At 34.3% G+C, this 18,350-nt stretch overlaps 1 protein-coding gene across 5 annotated transcripts in view; it reads left to right on the forward strand.

The window, feature by feature from the left end:
- MIPOL1 (mirror-image polydactyly 1) overlaps positions 1 to 18,350 on the forward strand; it is a 305,514-nt gene that overhangs the window by 15,842 nt on the left and 271,322 nt on the right. The window lies entirely within an intron of this gene.

An 18,350-nucleotide genomic window follows, 5' to 3' on the forward strand; every position in this document is an offset into this window, starting at 1 on the left:
TGCATCACAACTACTGAGCCTGCACTCTAGAGCCCACGAGCCACAACTACTGAAGCCTGTGTGCTTAGAGCCTGTGTTCCACAACAAGAGAAGACACCGCAATGAGAAGCCTGCGCACCACAACGAAGAGTAGCCCCCGCTTGCCGCAACCAGAGAAAGCCCACGCACAGCAACGCAGCCAAAAATAAATAAATTTATAAAAAATCATCCTTAGGAAAAAACTCCAACCTTGTCTTAACTGAGAAGGAAACAGTTTCATTTCTTGTCCTTATAAATAGAGTAAACAATTTATTCCTTGCATCTAGGCAAGAGGGTAATTTTGATAAACCAGTAACTTTTCCTGTGGAAAAGCTTATCAGATGATAGTGACCAAGGATAGCAGAAAACTTTGTGTTGGGTTATTTGTGGATATGATCCTTGTTTTAGCAAGTGGATTCTCTTTCTTCCAATTGTTGATACTATCCTTGCCCACCCACTCAGGTCAGATTGAAGATCTGAAATAATAATTTAAAAGCCCGTTTATCAAAGCAAGTTCATTGCTTCAAATTTTTAGTCTCTTATGATATCCAAAAGGTAGAAAATTTTAAAACAATTTGACTTGATAAAATAAGCACCCTGACCAATAAAGAAAAGTTATAAGATTGAAAATGTTGTTAAAATTCCCCAAAATAAGCCAACAGTCTCATAAAAAAGTCTTTATTTTGGATTGTTCATTTAAAATATATGTACTCTTCTGCTAGGTGCTGTGCTCAATAGGCACCAGAGATATGAATGAGTGTAGTATTAAATCCTTGGACATAATTAAAAGATTAAGGTTTGCCAACCCTATTATTCATATGAATTAACATCACAGAGTAGTGGACTAAGCAACAATTTTAATTAAATTGACAACATAAAGAGAAATACACTTAAATTCTATAATGAGTTTATACAGAGATGTGGAAATGAGTATTAGATTTGTAATTACTACTGGTTGTATACCTCTTCATGCCTGGTGCCTGTTTTTAATCAGCTTTTATATTAAGTTAAATTTATATACATTGCATCATGATTCAGAAATAATTGAGTTTGATTTGAGTTTAGTTACATTAATGATTAGAATGTTTTTATACTTTTAAAATATGTGTATTTAAAGTAGTTATTAAAGGGGGAATTTTTCATAGTCTTTAAAGGTTGCTGTAACATTTAAGTTTTGCATCAAAATTTTAAAAATATAAAAATTTTTTATTATGTTATTTAATAGTGGGGAAAGGTCAAAAAAGTGTTTAGAAACCTTGCTTGTGTTTTGACCTTAGGAACTTTGAAGAGCATTTTACAGTAGTATTTGCCTACAGAATATTACTCCATACTTGTATGTTTGTGTAGTGACTTTTGTCACAATACACTTTTGTGTATCTTATTCTCTTCTTTAAAGGAACAGTGAGTTCTAAGTTTTTCCTTTGCAAAATCAATTGTTACTGTTCTTTTTTCCTACAGAAAAGTTCATTAGAAGATATTGAGGAAATCCCGAATATTCATAAATATCACTGATCAAATGCAAAATGTTGGCTAGAATATTGATTAGGAAAAAACTTGTAATTACTTGTTATGAGTGAAAGGTGGGCTTTTTAAAAGTCAGTTTTGTTAGGTTTGCTGTGAAAGTAGTTCAAAGGACTGAAACAGAGGTGCTGGAAATGTTTGTCTATTTTTCCACTAGGTGGCGACGTATACTTGTTATTTCTGTAGCAAACAAGGCCATTTATCTGATGAGGTAATACTAAGGTTAAACTTCGGTAACCCGTATATTAATAGAAATAAATAGTAAATAACTAAAGGTAAAATATAACTTTATTCCTTATATATAAAAATGTTATTTGCCAGTCATCTGTGGAGAATGTGTAATTTCGATTTTTTTGGTAGGATTGCTAATTCTGATGGTCTCTTAATGGCCAAAAATATTTTAAAAATTCAGAATGCAGAAATAATCTTAAATGGCTTCCACTTAATGATTTTCCAGAATAACTGAAGTTCTGCATTTCCTTTGATATAAACATACCGACTGATGCCTGTGGTATGCTTAATGTTCAGGCTAGTATTGATCTCTTGTAGATGTTTCTGCTCCTACTAGTTCAGTTGATTTATTTACATACCAAGAATGACTTGTGTTTGTCCCCAAACCTGTTTATACCAGTTGTATCTGTGTCATATAATTTAAATCAATCTAGATGAGCTAATGGAAATATCTTTATAAAAAGTGTTCTTCCTGTGAAAGCTAAGGTGATGTTTAGCAACAGTCAGGTGAATGGCTAAAAAAATTTACTATCAAAGTAGGTGTGAGAAAGCTGTGGAGCAAACCTAGATTATGCACTTGTTTATGAGGCAGAAAAATGCTTGGAATTCTGTAAATTCTGTACAAAAGGTGCTTTTATTTAACAGAGCGATTACACATGTACAAGTTTCACATTTTGATGCTTATAACTGAGAGATAACTCTCCACAAAATTTTTGTTGAAGATGCTTGAATGTCCTGGATGAAAGTTATTTAAAGTTAAAGCATTTACTTAAGTGCTTAGTAATTTGAAGTTTGTTTCTCTCTTAATATTACTTTCTTGCTATAGTTCATATGCTTGTTTTAACTGATTATACTTAGAGGAAATCTAAATAAAAATTATTAGTAGAAAACAAAATGTATTTAGATAGAAGAAAATTAATACTTTATCAAAGGCTCCAGAAAGATAGTTTAGCAAATAACATAGACTTTTTCAGTCTTGTTGTTGAGTAAATGTAATGATTTTTATCTTTTTATGATTCCAGATTTTATGATTTATTGCTGAATTGTTTTTTTTAGCCAAAAGTTTGAATTTTGGTCCCTAGGTTCTCTGGCCTCTTCATGTTTAACTAGCAAGGGATTGTCTTCCTCCACATATACAAGACGGGCAATTTTTGTTCAGCAGTGAGTTAGTTCCTCTCTAATAGGAGTTTCTCTTCCCCACTGTAATCCTCTGAGAGCAATTTCATTACTAAGGAAAGGTAGAAGATTTTTTGACTAGGAGTCAGAAGGTCTGACTAGGAGTCAGAAGGTTTTAGTCCTAGAATTTCGGCCCTAGAACAATAAATATTTGCTCAGTACAGAAATGAATGAGTAGCTTTGCTCCATATTAGTTGTGAGACTCTAACCTGGTCAATTAACTTCTCTTAGAACCTTATCTATAAAACGTGATTTTATTAATTCAACACACACTTCTTCAGTGTTATGAGTGAGGCACAACAATGAGAAATATAAGCCTCCTTTCAATCAGATTGCTTAATTGAGAGGAACACATAAGTAAATAATATGCACTTTGACAAGTGCTTTGATGAAGTTATGTATAGATAGAACTGGACAGAGGCAAGTGGATAGCCCCTTTAAACCTGTAGATATTGTTTGGACATTTACTTAGTGGGGGTAGGGAAAACTGATTTTATTATCTTGAAATTATTATACAGAACAGTAAAACATTAACTTTCACTAGTTGAAGAAAACATTTCTGAAAAAGATTTTGCAAAATATTTTTCAGTGTTCTGTAGCTCTTCTTTTCACTTCTGAACCAAGTTTCTTGGGAAGCATATTTATGAGTTTCAAAATTGGATAAGGTAGGTCACCAGAAAAGTGCCATTTGAATTTTAACTCAGTACAACTGCATATATAGTAGGTCTTGTCAAGGAATGTTATAAAATTTCCAGAGAAGAGTGACATACAGAAACCTTAATTAACTGACATCATACTTCTCATTCATTCCAATGAGGTTTTAGTGGCCTTCATAGACATTCACTCTGCCCTTCAATCCTAACTGGCTTGCCTGCATTCAGTTTGAATAGAATTGGCACTTCATAATTTTAAGTTTTCCAGCCCACGACCATAGTAAATATCTCCATTTACTTAGGTTTCCTTTATATCTCTCAATAATGTTGTATTATTTTCTCCCTCGGGGTTTTGCATTGTTGTAATGGCAGGGACCTTAAGTAGACGTTGAAAGAAGTGTGAATAGCCAAGATTCTTGATTTGTTCCAGTATAAAGGGAACAATTTTTAATGTTTCACCATTCTTAGAGGATTTTTTTCTTGCTTGTTGTTTAAGACACCTGTTATCAGATTATTATATTTTTAGAATGCAAAGTTTTTTTTAAAAAAATTCGTGTTGAATTTTACCAGATGCTTCATCTATAGATGTTTATCTATCCTTTGATGTTAGTAATGAATGCATTAATTTCTTTTCAAATATTGAATAAATCTATAATGAGATAAACACAACTTAGTCACAGTACATGATTGCTTTTCCTGTATTGTTGTTTTCTGCTTACTCATATTTTGCTTATAATTTTTACACCTGTGTTCACTAACGAGGTTTGCCTCTTTCTTATACTATTCTTGGATGGGTTTGGTATCAAGATTTCTGCTGTCCTTGTAAGATTTTGCTGTCTTTTACTTGCTGATAATTTTAAAGTAAGATTGAAATAATTCCACATAAGATTGGAATCATAATAATTTCTGAAATACGTTACTTCCCAGGAATATTTTCCACTCCTGATTAATTTCTTTGAAAATTATAGAATTAGTCAGGTATTCTATATCTACTGAGTCAGTTTTGGAAATTATTTTTTTCTGGGTATTTGCTGCGTCTAAATTTTCAAATATGTTGCCATAAAGATGTTAATAATATTCTTCTTTTTTTTGAAGCATAGTTGATTTGCAATGTTGTGTTATACATATATATTATTAATCCTGATATTGATTGTTTTTGTATTTTCTCCTTTCTTCTTGATCAGTTTTACAGGAGTTGTCAAGTTTTTTACTCTCTTCAAAGAACCAACTTTTGGCTTTGTTAATTCTCTCAGTGATATGTTTATTTCCTATTTAATTTCTGCTCTTAATTCTTTCCTTCTAATGTCTTTGAGCGTATTTTGCTTTAGTGCTAATTCCTATTGATAGATTCTCAGGTCAAACTCATTAATTTTCAGTCTCCTTTCCTAATATGTGTATTTTAAGATATAAAGTTGCCTCCAAGTAGTACTTAAGTTGTATCTCACAAGTTTTGCTTTGTGGAATTTGTTATTGTAGGGTTCAAAATATTTTATAAATGTAATCATGATTTTTTCGTTGGCTTATTTATTAATTTCTGAACATATGGGAACTTTATTGATTTCTGAATATGTGAGAATTTAAATTTCTAAACATAGGATTTTCTTTTTGTTATCTGTATCTAACCTTATATTGTGATTAAAGAAGATGCTGTATCAAGTTTTTTTCTTGTACTATTTTTTTTAAATATTTATTTATTTATTTAGGCTGCACCAGGTCTTAGTTGTGGCACGTGGGATTTTTAGTTGTGGCATGCGGACTTCTTACTTGTGGCTTGTGAACTCTTAGTTGTGGCATGCATGTGGGATCTAGTTTCCCGACCAGGGTTAGAACCCGGGCCCCTTGCATTGGGAGCATGGAGTCTTACCCACTGGACCAGCAGGGAAGTCCCTCTATCAAGCTTTAATTCTTTGAAATTTGATTCTACTTGCTCCCGGAATATCGTCAATATTATATGTACTTAACAAGAGTGTGTATTCTGGATGTTAGGTAGAGTATTAATTTATGTTCAGATTTGTTAGGTCAAGTTTGTTAGTGACATTTGTAAATCTTCCATATTCTTGCTGAGTTTTTGGTCTTGTTCCATCATTGTGGATTTATCCACTTTCTCCTGAAAGTTCTGTTAGTTTCTGTGTTACATATGTAGAGGCTATGTTGTTAGGCTTGTATACATTTAGAATTTTTATTTCCTTGCAAATTGAAACTTATTATGAAGGGACCCCCTTTCTGCCTTAAAATCAATTTTGCCTCATATTATAGCAGCTTAAGGTCTTTTGCTTAATTTTATATGGTATATCTTTTTACATCATTTTGTTGTTGTTCAACTTTTCTGATCCCTTTCATTTTGGGTGAGTCTGTTGTAAACATAAAGATAGATTATAAAAAATCAAGTCTGACAATTTCTATTTAACTTTACATTTTAAATTATTATGTAATGACTTCTTTTTCATTTGGTGTCTGTTCCTATGAATTTTTTTTATTGTGGTAAAGTGTAGGGATTCCCTGGCGGTCCAGTGGTTAGGATTCGATGGTTTCACTGCCGAGGCCCCGGGTTCAATCCCTGGTCAGGGAACTAAGATCTCACAAGACATGCGACCAAAAAAAAAAGTGTGCATAACATAAGATTTTACCATTTTAACCATTTTTAAGTGGACAATATAGTGGCATGGACTGCATTCACAGTGTTCCCCATTACCACTATCCATCTCTATAACTTTTTCCTTGTTCCAAACAGAACCTTTATACTCACTAAACAGTAATTCGTTATTTTTCCGTCCCCCAGCCCCTGGTAATCACTGTTCTACTTTCTTTCTCTATGAATTTGAATATTCTAGGTATCTTGTATAAGTGGAACCATACAGTATTTGTCCTTTTGTGTCTGGCTTATTTCACTTAGCATAATATTTTCAAGATTCAACCATGTTGTAGCCTGTATCAGGATTTCATTCCTTTTTAAGACTGAATAATATTCTCATGTATCAATGTTACAGTCTAGCAGTTTTGATCATATTGTGTTTTACATTTAAGTCTGTGATCTGTTTTGAGTTAATTTTTGTGAAAGATATACAGTCTAGACTCAGTTTTTGTATGTGGATGTCCAGTTGTTGCAGTACCACTTGTTGAAAAGACTGTTCTTTCTCCATTGAATTGTCTTTAGTCCTTTGTCAGAGATCAGTTGACTCTGTTTATGTGGGTCTATTTCTGGGCCCATTTTCATTGACTTGTTTGTCTCTGCTTTCATTAATACCACACTGTCTTGATTACAATAGCTTTATATTGAGTCTTGAAATTGTGTAGTGTCAGTATTCTGACTTTGTTCTTCTCCTTCAGTATTGTGTTGGCTCTTCTGGATCTTTTGTCTCTAAATTTTAGAATTAGTTTATTAGTATCAACAACAAAACTTGCTCAGGTTTTGATTGGAATCACATTGAATCTATAGATCAAGTTGGGAAGAACTGATATTTTGACAATATTGAGTCTCTTCCATGTGCATGTAATATCTATCCATTTATTTAGATCTTTGATTTTTTTTTAACCACAGTTTTGTAGTTTTCCTCATATAGATCTTATCCATACTTTGTTAGATTTATGCCTAATTTCAAATACAGTTGTTCATTTCTGGTATATTTGGTCTTATGTTTCTTCTAAAAATTTTATAGATTTACTGCCTTTTTTTTTTTTTTTTTTTTTTTTGACCACGCCATGAGGCATGTGAGATCTTAGCTCCCTGACCAGGGATAGAGCCCACTTCCCCTGCGTTGGGAGTACAGAGTCTTAACCACTGGATCACCAGGGAAGTCCCTACTGCTTTCATTTAGATCTATGACCCATTTTAATTAATCTCTGCAAATAATGTAAAGTTTAGTTTATGATTTTCTTTTCTTTTAAACATCTGGGCATTCCAACAGTGCTTATTGAAAATTAGCCTTTCTTGAATTGTTTCTGCACCTTTGGTAGGTAGAGATCAAGTGGTCATGTTTATTTGGGTTTATCTCTGGACTCCCTAGTTTGTTCCTTCGATTTAGGTACCTTTCTCTTTGCTGATACCATGCTATCACCATTACTTTAGCTTTATAGTAAATCTTGAAGTTGGGTAGTGTGCTTTTTCGAGCTTTGTTCTTTCTCTTAAAAATTGTTTTAGCAATTCTCATTCCTTTGAGTTTTCATTTAATTTTTGGAATCACTTGGTATCTGTAAAATATCCTACTGTGATTTTGATTGGTATTGCATAACATGTATTGATTACTTTGGGGGAGAATTTGTATCTTTACTATGTTGAATCTTCTTTCATGATTGTGATATGCCTCACCATTTATTTAAACCTTGATTTCTTTCATCAGTGTTTGTTTTCAGCACATAGATCCTGTATTATTACCTAAATTTCTTTTAGCTATTATATATGGTATTATTTCTTTAATTTCCTTTTCAAGTTGTTCCTTGCTTGTGTACAAAAATATGATTGATTTTTGTGTGTTGACCTCATATCTTGCAATCTTGTAAAACTCATGTATTCTAAGAGTGTGTGTGTGTGTGTGTAGACTTCCTGGGATTTTCTTCATGGATAATCATGTTGTCTACAACTCTGGTTAAGACTTCTAGTACTCTGATGAATAAGAGAGGTGAGAGTGGACATCCTTGCTTTGTTTCTGAGCTTGGGGGAAAGTTCCAGTCTCTCACCATTAAGTATGATGTTAGCTTTAGGATTTTTGTAGATGCCATTTGTTAAGTGGAGAAAGTTTCTTTTATTCATAGTTTGCTGAGAGTTTTCCTATATTTTAGGGTGCACTTTTTCAGCATCTTTTCATATGACCGTGGTTTTTATTGTTTAGACTCTTACTATGGTGGATTACATTGATTGATTTTTCAATATTGGACTAACTTGAAAAGTCTTTATTTCGCTTTTGTTTTTGAAACATGTTTTTCCAACTGTAGAATTCTAGATCCACAGTTTTTTCTTTCAGTATTTTAAAGACGGTGCCCCACTGTCTTCTGCTTTGCATTGTTTTTGGCAAGAAATCTGATGTCATCTTTGTCTTTGTTTCTCACTATGTAACATGTCCTTTTTTCTCTGACTGCTTTTTAATGTTTTGTCCCTCACACTGGTTTTGAACAGTTTAATTAATTATCATGTGCTATCATGTAGTTTTCTTCTGGTTTTTGCTGCTTGGAGTTTCTTGAACTTCCTGGATCTGTGGGTTTATAGTTTTCATATACCTTGGGTACTGTTTCTTTGCATGTCAAAAAATTCTGTTTTATTCTTTTAAAGGTTGGTATTCTTGTTGGTTTTCCCTTGGAGGCAGTTATGTTGTTTAAACACGAATTACAAACTCTGAATTTCAACATTGCATTAACTGCTATCTGTTTAGTTCTCAATCTTTCACATGCTACTTTTTTTCTCTTAGCCTTATTCTCTGGTGTGCCAGTATAGTTTGGTGGTCCACCAAGGATTTAGTAGCACTTATCAGATTTGGAGGCTTACAATTTTTGTATTTTCCTTGTTTCTGAGGATCGTTCCCTTAATTTTCCACTGTTCTTATCTTGGGCTTTGTTCCCTAATACCTCTGTTGCCCTTGCTGCCTGTTGTTTGGGGAATACACTCAGCAAAAGTTTAAGGAATAAAACAGCAGAGTCTTTCAAGGGTAGACCTCTTCTGTCATGTTTTTGTTTTTGTTTTTTTGGTGGACATGCTGCGTTTTTCCCTGAGCATGCCCAGTTTTGTGGTCCATCAGAGATTTGAGCAGAGTTTATACTCAGATTTTGGTTTTTACTGTCTGATTCTCTTGTAGCCAGTCTTACCCTTAGATTTCCAGTTGGTCTTCTAGTCCTGATCTCTGTCCTCTGCCATCTTAAGCCAGCTGTGATCATTGTTCTGTTGAGGTAGTTGTGAAGATTGGGGAATTTTCTTTCTTTCTGACTTCCTTCCTTCCTTCCTTCCTTCCTTCCTTCCTTCCTTCCTTCCTTCCTTCCTTTCTTTCTTTCTTTCTTTTCTTTCATTTTTGGCTGCGTTGGGTCTTCATTGCTGTGCACGGGCTTTCTCTAGTTTTGGCGAGCAGGGGCTACTCTTTGTTGTGGTGCGTGGGCTTCTCATTGCTGTGGCTTCACTTGTTGTGGAGCACGGGCTCTAGGCGTGCAGGCTTCAGTAGTTGTGGCACATGGGCTCAGTAGTTGGGTCATGGGCTCCAGAGCGTAGGCTCAGTAGTTGTGGCGCATGGGCTTAGTTGCTCTGCAGCATGTGGGATCTTCCAGGACCAGGGCTCGAACCCCTGTCCGCTGCATGGGCAGGCAGATTCTTAACCACTGTGCCACCAGGAAAGCCCCTGGGGAATTTTGTTGGACAAATAAGCCATAACCTCATAAATCTTACTTCTTGAAGTTCCAGTTTTTCAAGAAGAAATTCTTGTCAGTCTTTTTTCTGCTTTGGGATGCTTTCCATTGTCTTAATTTTGTCTAAATTTTGTAATTATTTTGTAAGAAGGTTCATTCAACCACTTTACCCTGTTGCCATTACTGGAAGTTACCACACATTAAATTTTACATTCCAGTTGTTACATTGTATTTATAGAAGTTTCATTTATTTCCTTTTAATATATGTTAGTTCAGTTTTTATCACTTCATGTTCTCTGCAGATATTTTAAGTCTGTTCTTATTTCCTTAAACACAGTATGAATGGTTTTATTATTTATATCTGATAACAGCCCCAAAAGCTGAATTACTTGTGACTTGTGCAACTTCTTCTTTTTTTTTTTTTTCTTTTGGTTCTTTATTTTAGTGCATTATTTCTTTCTGTGCTTGGATATTTTTGACTGTGTGATACTCATTATATTTTAAAAGTTCTGTTTTTTTGTTTTTGTTTTTCTGTGGTACTTCTTGGATGACTGGAATAAAGATTTCTTTTCTTGAGAGAAAATTTGCTTTTTTGTGCCAGGTGCCAAAGGGCCCTACCACTCTGCATCCATTTGAAACTAAATTCAAGTTTGACATTTTTTGGATCACCCAGTTGATACGAATTTGAGTTGCAGACCTTTGAGAGAACTGGCTTGTGGTGAAAATTTCTTGAAGACCTCCTTTTCCTGCTCTGGACAATACCATGGAAGATTTCGCTGCATTCCTATAAGTGTGGGTGTGATGGGTGGAGTTTATTTCTTTGGTGTCTGTACACACTCCTTCTTTGGTACCTTCATAACCTTTGGGGCCACATCTGTATAAGAGGAATGTTCTAGTAGACTATACCTTGGGACACGTTCTGGGATTTATCTTCTTTTATAGATCCTCAGAAGACCAGGAAATCCAGCAGCTCAATTAGTTATGTTTGGCTAATAGTCTTAGGCTAAATCAGATTCTGTGTTTAGCTTCTTTCATAGATTAGATTTCCTATGAAACAAACTTTGAGATTGTTTTGGAGGAATACTGTCAGGAACAACTTCTGTGAGGAATGAGAGAAGCAGGAGTGGGCAGAGGGAGAAAGTTGAACTACAGTCAATTGCAAGAAAGACTTTAGTTGATCCTTCAGATGGCCCTTTAGAGATATCTCATCTTGAGGCAAGAGGCTCACTTTTGTACCCCCACATAGACCCCCAGACTGCACGCAGGCTGCTCTGATGGAGGAGGCATGGTCCTGGGCCAGGTGGCTCTCTCTGTCTGAGGGCTGTTCCTGGTAAGTTTTAGCTGAAAGCCATCAGTAGCTACACTCTTAGCAGCTGTGGGAGTTGTATCCTTGGTACTGAAAGAGATCTGGGTTTTGTACCACAGCATCTACTGTAGTTTGCCCTCTGAGCTCTTGCTTTAGCTATTTGTTGGCCTAATAATTTCTTACTATATTTTTCAGATCGTATGTCACTTTATTACATTTTATCCAATATTTTTGTTGTTTTCAGGAAGGTTGGTCCAAATAACCTGTTTTGTTGTATTGAGAATAACTCAAATTAACTTTTTACTTAAGGTAGGACTTTTGGGACATCCCTGGTGGTGCAGTGGTTAAGACTTCACCTTCCAATGCAGGGGGTGTGGGTTCGATGCCTAGTCAGGGAGCTAAGATCCCACGTGCCTCGTGGCCAAAAAAACAAAACATAAAACGGAAGTAATATTGTAACAAATTCAATAAAGACAAAAAAAAATGGTCCACGTCAAAAAAATCTTTAAAAAATAATTTAAAAAATATAAGGCATGAAAAAAAAAGAAAGAACTCTTTCTTTCCTCAGCTTTGCTCTATTATATTGTAAACCACATTTTCCAGCTTTATTGATATATAGTTAACTAATAAGGATTGTATATATTTATGTTGTACAATGCGGTGATTTTATATACATATATATTGTGAAATAAGGTAGAACTTCTTAATAGATACCACTTTACCACTGATCATTAATTCTTTGACTTAAACTTTTTGTTCTGTGTTTCTCCTAACGGTCAATCATAAACTTGTGAAATTATTCTGAAAAATATTAATTAATTTAGAAAGAAACCCAGCAATGTAGTTTTTATAAAAGCATAAGTTATTAAATTCTCAAAGAAGTACGTTTTTTAAATAGAAAATTAGCAATATTTTACTTTAGATTATCTCTCTTCATTATGAAAATGATATAAACTGGATCATTGTCATAAGGAATTGGAAGGAATTTAGCATGTTTAAAGTAAGGGAAAACTCACAATCAGAATATTGTAGATAAGTTCTTGTTTATAATAACTAATAGTCTGTCAGATATAGCCACTGTCAGTCATTAAATTCTCTAAGCTGTGTATTTTCATTCAAGATTGTACCTTTTCTTGTTAAGCAACCAAGAACCCAATAGCTTGTCTCTCTAACATGTAGTTATACCACCAGTTACAGTGTATAATTTTTTAAACCTTTCCTCTCTTTAGCAATATTGCTCTCAATTCAATTTCCCCCGACCTGGGCCTCTGAGATTTCATGTGGGATAGGATGGAGCAAAGGTATCAGCAGATATTTTTCTTTTCCACAGAACTTCAAGCACCTGAGAAAATTTCACTTCATCTTTTGCAATTAATAATTGTAATATTTTGATTATGCATTAACATTTATGTACCACTGTACATAGCATCTTGTTTTGTGTTATGAAGTGTATCAAGTATTCAGAAAAGCATAGAGAATAATAGAAGTGTATTGAGCTACCCAGATTTGTCACATTTTAAATGTTTTGCATTTTACCTACTGTCAATCTCATTTCTCTTTTTTATGTTAACCACTGTTAAAAGTAGCTGGGTATTTTACCAGACCAATTTCTATGTTTTCATTTGTACAAACACACATACAGATGTCAGTATATGTGTATAGTTTTTAGTTTAAAAAAAATAAATGCAGTCACGTTATGCATATTTTTCTGATATTTCTTTCATTTTTCATTATATTGTAGATATCTTTCTGTGTCAGTACATATTGATCTACATCATTTAGTGAATGACTTTTAAAATGTTTTACATTAGTACATTACCTTTTATATAGTAAACACTCAGAAAATATGAGCCATGATTGTGCTGTTATTATTATAATGATATGCTCTGGTTGTTCCAAACTTTATTTAACCACTTACTTATAGAGTGACCTTTAGACAGTTTCTAGCATTCTGGTCTAATCTTTGCCTCTTCTTTTAGGATATTTTTTATAGGTTAACTTTTTTTCAGTCACAGATCTCTTGATTTTTAGATAAATTATTAGTAACTTTGAAATAATAATTTGATAAATAAAGTCATTTAATTAATGTCTCTGTCTTCAGAGTCAACAGATTTATTTTCTCTGGGATCTTTTAACTTTTCTAGGAGGATTACAGTATGGACAGCCTTCCTTATTTCCATATTTACTGGGAGCCACATTTTTTTTAGTATCTGAGTCAAGTCTTTAATCAGGAGTTGGCAAATTATGGCCCATCGGAAAAACTTGCCTGCTGTCTGTTTTTGTAAATAGAATTTTGCTGGAACACAGCCATGCGCATTTATTATGTATTGTTTGTGGCTACTTTATTGCTATAGTGGCATAGTTGTAACAGAGACCACGTGGCCCATAAAGCCTACAACATTCACTCTCTCACTCTTTTTGTTTTTGTATTTTATTTATTTTTTTATACAGCAGGTTCTTATTAGTTATCCATTTTATACATATTAGTGTATATATGTCAATCCCAATCTCTCTCACTCTTTACAGAAAAAGTTTGCTGACCACTGCTTTAGATCAGTATTAGACGTTGGCCAATAGCTGATACAGTACTCAGAATACTGAATTTAGGAGTTCTAATGTACCTTTGACTTTGTTTCTTTGACTGTGGAGGAAATTGCTTTATCTTCCTAAACCCTAAGTTTCTTCCTCTGTGAGATGGAATATCACTAAATGATTTTTTGAGGCCCTTTCCAGCTCTGAGGTTCTGAGAAAGTTTGTAACATAAAGTTTTTAAAAGGCATTTGGAATAAATATAGATAAATATAGATCAATCAGTCTATCAATCTATCTCTATGTAATATAGACATAGAATAGGTATAAAATAAATGTGCAAATGGACCAGAAAATAGAGGAGATACATAGATTTTTTTTCCTAGGGTTTAATAAATATAGCAGTCTTTATTGTGCAAATATAATCCCATCGTGAAAATGTATTAAATAGTGAATTTTCTGATACTGGGAGGACCTGTGTTCCATTGTGTTAAATGGAAAAAGTAATAAAGTGTTATGAGCCCATCCCCAAACCCTAACCAGAAATTTTCTAAAGTATCACTGAAACACTCTTCCACATCTATATAATCATATATAGATGTTATTATGGTATGACATTTAAAATACTTATACCTAATTATATAATTCGTAATGAACTCATTAGTGGATATGTAATAATTGGTGTATAATTACACTTTCCTTGTACAATGTACCTAACGTGTAGCTTTTGTAATACATCATGAATGCAGTTAATACTTAGAAAATAAGTAAAGCAGTTAAAAGAAAAAGTGACTTACTGATTAGAGATTTATGTTTCAGCTAATAAATTCCATCCATCATGGTTTTTAAGAAGTTTTGGTTAAGGTCATAACCACCTCAGGCATTTCTTAGGAGGGAGGAACCAAGTCATGTATCAGCTTAACTCCTTCATTCCGTCCACTACCTGTCCCTTATCAGTATCTCCTTGCCACATATTTCTCAGTCATCTTTTGAAAATTTGCTTTGAAAATATGCAATCTTTTATATAAAAGGGGAAACATACTAATATCCTGATATTGCCAGGAGAGCCATCCAATGGGAAATGAGAATTTCTCCTGCAAGATGTATTAATCGCAGCTGTATCCCTTCACAAGTCTTAAATATACTCTTGCCATTTTGACTGTTCTTTTTCCTCCTCCATCAACAGATACTTGTACCTTTTTATATTTGTTGATGGAGGCATTTACTTGCATGTGTAATTTTTCTAAAGTCAAATTCCTTTTTTTTTAGTCCATTTTCCATAAGTATCATATCAAATGAGGACCTTAAATCAGTCTCCTCAATTCTTTTTTTATCCTGGAGATCAAATAAGATTGATTTTCATTTAATTCTGTTAATGAACCTATAATCTCATTGTTACATTATACTGCCATGGCAGAAAGATTAAAATCTGATGGCCGATTTAAAACTGCCAGATTCCATGGTGATTAAAATATTCAATAGTCCTTCCTGGGTAAGCGTATAAGCCTTCTGTAGTATAGCTGAGTTGTATACTGTCTTACTAGCTTAGTGAGGCGTCGGATTCACTCATGTATAGCTTCATCTTTCTAAACTGACTGCTAGTCTTGACCAGTCTTCTGGAATAAAGCACCCTCTAGTGTCCCCATTTGAGGTAACAAGTATATTTTATCCTGATGAAGTGCTTCTCGGAACACCTTTTTGGGCTTGGTTCAATAATCCGAGTTTATCCCTAAGGCTCCCCAGTGGCCTCTTGATTGTTGGGGCCAGTGTTGGTAGGGCCACCATAAAACCTGTTGGCATTGAGTACTTGTGCCCTGAGTGTGATTTAAATATAATATACACACCCAAATATATTTTGTGCCCCAAGAAATAGTCAGTTAGGGGTATTTCACTTTCAGGTAAAGTTTAGTCTTTGTAAACCACAAGGTTTAATACAGTAACCCTTTACTGAATTGCAGGGGTAAATCTATGAGTGATATGTAGCCATCATGTTGTATCAGATTCACTCTTTTAGAGACCACTTTAATCCTGTGAATGCTATTTCATTTGTATTCATGCCTTTTATAACCAAAGGGACAAAGCAGCAGGCTTTTCACACAGTGACTAAGCTGCAGCAATACTTTTGCCCTCATATACCCCAGTAATTTTCTCAGGAGGGAGTGATCTTGATTGGTGGCAATACAATACACCAATTGTCTGCTACCTATTATGATTCATCCCACCTGATTGAAAGGTAGAATTTTTATTAAGCACTGCAAAGGAACCAATGTGATAAATATAACCAACAAAAATGACTTAAGTGATGATTCTAATTTATTCCCATTTAAGTGAGTCATTAAGGGGATTTTCTTTGGTATCCTTTCTCCAAATCACTTGAGGTAGTTGTCATAAGTCAGCATTAGTTCAGTTCTTCTAGAGATAATGGGTTAACTGCTTTTTCCCAGCCTCAGTCATTCTTATTTTCTTGCTCTGAAAAGTTCTTGTGGAAAGAGAATAATAACATTCTTTCTTGTGTCATAGCCCATTTCTCTGCTCCCTTACTATTAGCCACTATTTATTTTGGTTTCCATTTATTATTCATTTTAACCTCTACTTTTCCTCCTCTGGTGCAACGCTCTGATTTGGCCACACTGCCTGTCCACATGGTAGGCAGTTACAGCAGCCTTTCCTGAACCTCTGCTTTTGTTTCTTCCTAAGAAAATTTTGTACAATTTGACAAGTAAAGAATTAAAGGACTGTCTCCTGCTTAGTAATGAAGCAGCACTTACAGTTAATCTTAATTTAGCTACATGGAGTGAAGTCAAAAGTTCCTTTAGGAATATGTATGGCCAGATTGTGTGTTATGGATAATGTGTCCTGTGCAGCAGTATCTTCCTCTCCTGGCACTGCTGTCCTGGTCTTGGCGCAGCTGGGTCTTACAAGATGAAAGAAAAATCTGTGAGGTGGGAAAGATAGAAAATTGTGAATTGCATTACCACCATCCCCTTAACTGCCACTTTAGTTGCTAGAAACCTTTCTGGTGGGGTCCCCTCTTACTTCTTCTCATATTTAATTTTTTAACTCAGTGGCCCAGTTGAGTTAGCCAGCCCTCGATGCCCTATCTCCTATCATTTTAAGTAACAAATGTTTTAATTGCCCATTCCAATTTTGAGATCATTACTTTGAGAGTGGTAAGGAATGTATGTCCATGTACTGTTTTATTTCTTTGCCTATTTTTGTACATAGGTAACAATCAGAGGAAACATATTCAGGTGGTTCAAATTAACAAGCAGTTTTCTGTTCCAGACCTTTAATTGAATCTTGGTGGTTTAATACTTTTATTAAAGTGTAAGCAAATTCTAGAATAAAATAGGTGTCAATTCCAGTCACTACTCATTTATAGGTCTCTGCAGTACTGGTAGAGCTCTAGTATGGTCCACTTACTGCATTCTTAAAGCAGAAGTTCCTCAACATTTTTTTATGATGCCCTTAGTGTCTTAGTGATATTTTCATGGTGCTTTTAAGCTGCCCTCCTCTTGCTCCACGTTGATTTGTGCACAATACTTGCGCTTTATCCCAGCAATGCAAAGATATGAAATAATTGAAAGAATGTAGTGAGATTTAATGTTCTAACAATGAACCTCCTTGAACTAGTAGTTCATGTGGTGTTCAAAAGATGTTGCTCTTTCCTTTGAAAATTTAAAATATACATGGAACCCCACTATGTTTGCTGCAGTGTTTTGGGATACCTTGGCACGGTTTGGGAATAATAGGTCTTAGACCATTTTTAACCCATTAACATTGACTTTGTGTATGTGCATATTATAATTAGAGGACTGTTTATTAATCATAGGTAGCATCCATTCTACTTTGTATGTGTATATGTTAAAATATACATAACATAAAATTTAACATTTTAACCATTTTTGAGTAGATATTTCAGTGACACTAAGTATATTCACAGTATTGTGTAACCATTGCCATTACCCATTTCCAGAACTTTCATCATCCCACATAGAAAGAAACTCTGTACCCATTAAACAATAACTCCCCACTCTCTCGTCCTCCAACCCCTGATAACCTCTATTCTACTTTTTGTCTCTGAATTTGCCTATTTCAGGTACCTTATATAAGTGGAATCATAAAGTATTTGTCCTTTGGTGTTTGGCTTATTTTATGTAGCATAATGTCTTCCAGATTCATCCATATTGTAGCATGTGTCAGAATTTTCTTCTTTTTAAGGTTGAAAATTACTCCTTTATATGTATATGCCACATTTCGTTTATTCATTCATCTGTCAATAGGCACTTGGGTTGTTTCCATCTTTTGGCTATTGTAAATAATGCTGCTATAAACATTCACTTACAAGTATTTGTTTGAGTCCCTGATGTCAATTCTTTGGGGTATATACCTAGCAGTGGGGTTGCTGAACCATGGGTAATTCTATGTTTAACTTTTTGAGGAGCCGCCAAACTGTTATCTATAGCAGCTGCATCATTTTTACATTTCTACCAACAGTGCACAAGGGTTCCATTTCCCCCACATCCTTGCCAACTTTGGTATTTTCAGTTTTTTGATACCAGCCATCCTATTGGGTGCGAAGTGGTTTTGATTTG

The sequence above is a fragment of the Orcinus orca genome, chromosome 2, assembly GCF_937001465.1.
Source record: "Orcinus orca chromosome 2, mOrcOrc1.1, whole genome shotgun sequence".
NCBI classification, from domain to species: domain Eukaryota; kingdom Metazoa; phylum Chordata; class Mammalia; order Artiodactyla; family Delphinidae; genus Orcinus; species Orcinus orca.